Source organism: Zea mays, chromosome 3, assembly GCF_902167145.1.
Source record: "Zea mays cultivar B73 chromosome 3, Zm-B73-REFERENCE-NAM-5.0, whole genome shotgun sequence".
In the NCBI taxonomy this organism is placed as follows: domain Eukaryota; kingdom Viridiplantae; phylum Streptophyta; class Magnoliopsida; order Poales; family Poaceae; genus Zea; species Zea mays.
The window spans coordinates 49,042,851-49,050,515 of record NC_050098.1 but is presented as its reverse complement, the minus strand read 5'-3'; positions in this window follow the sequence as shown (position 1 = coordinate 49,050,515).

Sequence of the window (7,665 nt, the reverse complement as noted above, 5' to 3'; positions counted from 1 at the left end):
TTAGGATGTTCCTTTTTTTAGCTGAAAGCCAAACATGGACCAGTGAATAGCCCTGTGTAATTTTGATGTGTCCTTGCATAGTCGTATTCATGGACTTATAACATGACGTTGGATTACTACATTGCCTTGACACTGCAATGTTATTTATGTAAACTTATTTGAGCATAATTTGAATCATAATCCTTGCAGCCGAAGTATTATCTGAGTAGCATTGTCTTGAACAAGAACTCATCTTCCTCAGCATTCTAGAGGCCCTTGTTTTTTCCTGATTCAATTGCTTTTATTTCAGTGATCAGTAATAACAACTTCTAACTGACTAAAATGTATAATGTAAGGCCCTTAATGATTTCTTTGTTTTCCCTGTAAAAAAATCCTTAGCGCCTGACTTTGGCCCTTAATATTTTCATTGATTGGTTATTCTTTAATCTTCATAGAATTTTTTGTTCTCAGCTTCTATTCTTTGATTTGTAGCAAATTTATTTATTTACTTATGGTGATGATGCGATGGTGATCACTTGGTTATTTCTGGCAGTTTTAGAGACGCGGCCTTTGGGTCCTTAAGAGAGGATACTATCATTTTCGAGTTGTTGACAAAGGTAATGCTCACCCTTGGATGTGTTAATTATTCTTTTTGTTTGTTAGATATGCTGCTTTATATGGAGGTAAAAGCATAGTGCAAAGCAGTGACTAATGGTGTTCTTTCTTTGTCCAGAAATAATAAGAAAATAGGATCTACTGAGGGGCTCTCCCTCCCATTGTATAGACGAAATGGTTTATTTCTGTGAAGGTTGTTTTATATCATCATGGGGATTAAAAGAGAAAAGGAAGAAAGGCATCTGTGTCGATTACCATGCAAAGTCTTCTTTACTCTTGGTTCAAGGAAAGCCAAGAACATTGCAGTTGGAAAGGTATGAAGCAACTGCGTTCACCAGTAACCTTTTCCCCTAGGTTGTAGGGTCAGAGGGCTCCCAACAGTGGGAATCAAGGAGCCAGCAGCTATCACTTGCACCGAAGCTGTTTTTTTTACCATAAAGGCCTGATGAATCTGGTAAAGGACCATTTTGTTCCGAATGTTCTCTTCTACTATCTTTCAGATGTAAGAAAGCCAAAAAGGTGAAACATGCAGCTTTGTAACAGCAGTGGCTAATAATTGCAACCAATCAAGTGCAGCATCTGAAAGTTTGTATGATGGTTTACAGAAACTGGCTGAAAGTAAACTTTATGCTTTGCTTCCAAGATCAAACAGTACAATACATCATCTCTGAAATTGAACTGCTGTCCATCAAGTGGGTTCGTAGCAAATGCTGCTTAGAAATCGAGTGCCCAAAAAAGCACTCAAGTAGTTACAATCTTTACATTTGATCTGTCGACCAACTTTTGTCAGATATGGCATGACATGTAATCAAACAATCAAATAACCTTGCACATTTGTCCGAGAAAATTACAAGAATAAAGCAATCCATCAATTGCTAAACTAACATGTTCAGAAATGTAGAGCTCTTACAAGTGTCCTGTGCCTGACTGTTTGAATACTAAAAAACTCTAGAGCTATCTTCAACGAGGACACCTTATTATTTTTTTTCTTGCTTTCCACTATAATACAACTGAATTGATAGCACTATCAACAGGAAATTTTGTGGAGTATAGCAGTTTGGAATGATCGTTCAGGTTTTGACCTGGCTTCAACATGGTATTAGCCCCTGCAACCCCGCCAGGTCTAGACCATGTTTCAATAGGCGGAACAGACCTATTTTGTGGTATTATATGTTTTCGTTGCAACGCACGGGCATTCACCTAGTAAAGGTATATGAGTTAACATTGAATTTGAGAATGAAGTATTTTATTTGTCAAGCTCAATTCTTTGCTCCTCTTTGCAGGGCTTAATTCTTAGTAATGCCCTGAGGGCGCAGAAGAATATTGAACACGAAGGCTATACAATGGCCCTTAATAACATTCGTTCAGAAGTGATTGACCTAAGAAACGAAGGTCTGGAAAAAGACAAAATTTTGATTTCTTTGTTAAATAAAGTAAAGGAAGACGAAGCTAATTATAAAGCTCAGGCCAAAGCCCAGAAAACGGAAATTGAAGATCTTCGGAGACATCTGGCCGAAGCTAAAGAAAATTACGCGCTCGCACAGGCCAACCGAGAGATCAGCGAGTACTGGAAAAATTATCTAGAGAAAAATGTTGAAGAACTTCACAAATCCAAGGAAAGGTGTTTCGAGAAATCCTTGGATTGTGTGAAGAAATTAAAAACTAGCTTCGCCAAAGTGGGTGCCTACTCTGCTGAAGAAAACTTCGTACGACGCGACCCCGAGGGCATCATTGAATGGTTAAGTGGAGAAGCCAAAGCCTTCGAAGAGATTTTGAGTGTTCGCGGGGATGTCTGCGTGTTTTCCGATGCGCGGGGAATTTCAGCCATCTTGGAGAAGGCCGGATGCGATCACAATTAAGCCATAGCCCAGGCCGAAGCTGCCTTCTCCATAGATGATACGAAGGATCCTTCAGCTGAAGCGACTTTAATGGGCGGGAAATTTTATAATGATGTCTGGGTGAATGGTGGCCGAGAGCTGGCCGATGAGATTATAAAAAAGAGTGAAAAAGACATCTGAAGAAGCTGCAGAACGCGAAAAGCATATAGGTATTATTTTTTGGTTTTTAGCTTCGGTACTTGTTTTTGGCTTCGGACTAATCGATTTTACCTACTTCAGATGAACTATCTCCACCGCCGGAACCGTATGATCCCCTAGCTGATCCAAAAATTAAGGAAGCGCTGGACATTATAAACATGGCGAACTCCATTATCGACGAAGTTATCGATAAACTTCTAAACGAAGTTGCGGAAAAGTTCTCAGAGAAGAGTAGACTTCGTTGTAATAATATTTTGAAATGCTCGATGTAATGGAATGAACATTAAACTTCTATTGTAACAAGACTATGTAATATTTGATGTGTGTAACTTTGAATTGAATATGTAAATCGTTGTAATTTATTTCTTTATGATGCATGGAACTTGCACACATACCGTTTTTGAGCCTTCGGCGAAAAAACACCTTCCCTTCTTTTCATGCTTTGTAAAGAAAGAGATCCCTTCTTGTGACAAGGCGGATAAATCTGTATTTCCCGAAGCTTACTTCGTGCCTTATCACATTTTCATTTTGACGAAGCATGTGCCGAAGATTGGCCTCATGTTCGATTCTTGTGCCGTTGATGCAATATGATGTATGATGTAATGTTATGCGAAATGATGTGATGAAATGATGCAAAATGATGAGGATGCTGAAGACACATACCCACACGCTCACGCTGGAACACACAAGCTCTGCATCCCCTTAGGAACGACTTTTGAGCTTCTTCACCTTCTATTTCGGTGATATAAGTTCTGCATCCCCTTAGGAACGTATTTTGAACTTCTTCGCCTTCTATTTCAGCGGTATAAGTTCTGCATCCCCTTAGGAACGACTTTTGAACTTCTTCGCCTTATATTTTGGCGGTATTTGGCTCTGCATTCCCTTTGGAACGACTTTTGAGCAGAAAACTTACGCTGCACTCCCTTAGGAATGACTTTTTGTAGCTTCGGCAATTTAGGCTCTGCATTCCCTTAGGAACGACTTTTGAGCACAAAACTTATGTTGTGCTCCCTTAGGAACGACTTTTTGTAGCTTCGGCAATTTTGACTCTGCATTCCCTTAGGAACGACTTTTGAGCTTCGTAAATCTGTGAAGAAGATATATTTCATTCTGATAGAAGAAAAATCATTACAGGAAATTAAAACTAAGTTTTCATTGCTTGTTCCTTATTCAAAAAGCAAAATAACCTAGAAGAGAAAAGTATTTGAGAAGCAGGATATTGCTCAGTATATGTGCTTTGATTCTGGTATAGTACTATTGACTGTACGAGCTTCGGACTCCTCCCTGAAGTCTCGTTGTTGTTGGGAGTGTTGGCGCCCTTCTGGCTGCTGGCTTTGGGAATAAGTAGGTTGCAGTGGTGGTGGCGGTGGGAGCTGAGGCCAAGAAGCTTGTGAATGGCTTACCGAAGCAACAGAAGCTGTAGGTTGGTTGCCCACATATTCTGGTATGTAAGGAGAGTGGCACGAAGCAGTATGTAAAACCTGCTTCGGCTGATTCTACCGAGATTCTGCTTCCCCAATCTCTTTTTTGTTTCAAAATAGTGATCTGTCACGTTCTTGTAGTGTGACCCTTGTCCTCACCACAAAATAAGCAATAGATTTTCCTGGACTGATCCCCATATCTTCCTTCGAAGCCCCTGCCGCCTCTGCCTCTTGGAGCTGATGGCCTGAAGGAGCTTTGCTGCTGTCCCGAAGACTATGAGGTGTGCTGTGGCCTCTAAAGCTGGCTTCCTTTGTCATCATTCTGACTGGAGATATGGATTGATCTGACGTGCCTAGGGTGGATTCTCCCTCCAAAGCCCCTAGTCATCTCAGAAAATCTATAAGAGTCCTCCCTTCTTTGTCGGAAGTCATTATCAACCCGGATGTACTCATCCATTTTCTGAAGCAGCTTCTCCAGAGTCTAGGGGTTTCTTGGTGAAGTATTGGGCCGTAGGTCCTGGCCGAAGACCCTTGATCATGGCCTCAATGATGATTTCATTGGGCACTGTGGGTGCTTGTGCTCTTAATCGCAAGAACCTTCGGACATACGCCTGAAGGTATTCCTCATGGTCTTGTGTGCACTAGAACAAGGCTTGAGCTGTGACTGGCTTCATCTGAAAACCTTGAAAACTGGTAACCAGCATGTCCTTGAGCTTCTGCCATGACGTGATTGTCCCTGGCCGGAGAGAAGAGTACCATGTCTGGGCCGCATTTCGGACTGACATGACGAAGGACTTTGCCATGACAGCTGTGTTGCCTCCATATGAGGATATTGTTGCCTCATAGCTCATCAAGAATTGCTTTGGGTCTGAGTGCCCATCGTACATGGGTAGCTGAGGTGGCTTGTAAGATTGTGGCCATAGGATAGCCTGCAATTCTGCTGATAGGGGAGAAGCATCATCAAAAGTAAAGCTACCATGATTAAAATCGACGTACTATTCATCTTCGTTGAATGAGCCTTCTTGACGAAGCTCCCTGTGTTGGGGCCTTCGGTCATGATCATCTTGAGTAAGATGACGCACTTCCTCAGTAGCTTCATCGATCTTCTTCTGAAGGTCGGCCAGCCGAGCCATCTTCTCCTTTTTCCTTTGCACCTGCTGGTGAATGATTTCTAGGTCCCTGATCTCCTGGTCCAACTCCACCTCCTGAAGTGTTGGACTGGTGGCCTTCCTCTTTTGGCTTTTGGCCTCTCGGAGAGAGAGAGAGTGTCTTGGTTTGTGTCTAGTGTCTGCAGTGCAGCCCCTGGCGCTGTTATCTTCTTCGGCGGCATGATGAAGGTTGATGCTTTGCCGAAGATTGTGGAAGTGAGTACACCGGAGGTGGGCGCCAATGTTGGGGACTTGTTCTCAAATGCTATGAGTTAAGAACAAGGCAACACAAAATGTTAATGATTAAAGCCCTTCGTCCTCCGAAGCATTATCTCCCTTAGGATATAATGATCTTCAGACGAAGGTCATGAAGGACGTACCTTCATCATCGTAGTATATATTAATGAAAGAAGAAGCATATGCAACATAAGAGACAACATGAATAATTATACAACATCTTTAATATATCTTTATTAAATCATCATAAATGAATATGAACAATATTGAATTACATTTGTACCTTCGGCTTGACAGAAGGCAAAAGTCCAAGCGTGACGCACGAATGAATATAAGTCAGCGTGAACAGTACGGGAGTACTGTTCATCTATTTATAGGCACAGGGCACAGCCTGTGTAAAATTACATTCATGCCCTTTATGTTTACTATTGTCTTAAGGACAATCCAACGAGGACTAGATAGCCTTTTCCCCTTTAAGTCGGTTCCTTTTTCTACCACTGAGCCGAAGCTTCCTTGCGCGTAGCTTCGGAGTTGCATCAACCTTCGTCTCGACCATGCTTTTCATATTGTGTACAGTTTTATTCCGAGTCCGAAGGTCCCTGTACATATATTACACTTGGGAAACATTGTTAAAACATGTTTTTGAGGACCTTAGGAAGACGAAGGCCCCCAACAGGACATTTTCACAAAGCCTCTAGATAAAACCCACTTTTGCATGTTGAGGAATGAGTTAAACATCCTTGATCTTAGAAATTTCATTTAAAATCTCAAAATGGTGTTGTCAAGCCTGCATTGCATATTTAAATTTCTTGTATTGCATCTAGGGCTTGTCTAACCTAGTTAAGATAACCGCCAACAAAGCGAGTGGAAGCTTGACTCGGGCTCAAACTTGACAAGTCTTAGTTTTAAGCTTTTAGTACTTAAATTCTTATTTACTATGCAATTGTTGGTTCCTGAGATATGCATGAGGCACTGCACTTAGGGGGAGTATTTAAAACTCAAAACATCAATAAAACCCCTAGTGCAAAGCCACAATGCAAATCTCACCATTTGGCTATTTTCTCTAAAAATTATTTAGCATATGGCAAAATATTTTGAAAACTATGAGAAAATATATGAGGGTACCAATACCTGTCCCAACAGGTGTTCTTTTGTGTGCTTATAAGTTGGAATTTGGTTTGGTTCAAAATTAGATAGAAAATATGAAAAATTTCAAAAATCCCCTCTGTCTGGGCTCACCGGACAGTCTGGTGCACCGGCTCGCCGCGTAGATCTCCTTTTCTTCTGTGCGCTATCCGGTGGTTCACCGGACAGCTACTGTGCGCTGTCCGGTGTGCACCGGACATGCACTGTAGACTGTCCGGTGCGTCCATAATGTGTTTTTAAAAACGGTTTCCTGCCTGAGCCCGAGCCACAGGCTCTCACTCTCTCTCAGCTCTCCTGCCCTCTATACTCTCTTGTGATCTCCACTGCTCACCGCCGACGATCACCATCTCCAGCCGTGCTCCGGTGATCTCCTCCAGCGTAGACTCAGCCTCCTTCTCCCCTGGTGAGCCTACCCTCTGCCTTCCCCTCTCTCTATCTATGCTGAGAAGTCTATCAATCCCATTTCCACCCTTTGACTCAATTCCAAATTCTTGTTAAATTCATGTGAATCAAATGCTTGGATGTGTCCCTAGTGCTCTCATAAATCCCCCTGTAAGTTCCTAGCGCCTTAGGGAACGTTTCATCAACTCTAATAGCCATTTCACCTCAAACCTAAACTCCCGCACACCAAGTGCTCGGTGAGATGCCCAAACCAGTCAAATTTGCTCAAATCGATCCCAAAATTTTCCAGCGCCTTCATGACATCACTAGTAACATATTCACCAAATTTCACGCCAATCCGATATCCCAAACTCCAAATTTCCACAAATTTCCATTTCTAGCGATTGATTCCAAGCCGAGTGCCACAATTCCACTTTCTTCGCCTAAATTCAAACCAAGCACACACTTCACTCATATTTACTCATATAAACTTACTCATGAAGTATTGGCTCAATTCCAAGTCATTTCATGCCTGAATTCCAATTTCAAACCTCCTATGGCACTATTACTCGTTCAAACGCCGTTTTCGCGTCGTTTGACCTCTCTATCGCCAAATCACTCAGTCTCTGTGTCATAATTCTCTGTGTATGTATTTATTCACATTTCATATACTTATGACTATGCGACTAATATGTGCTCACC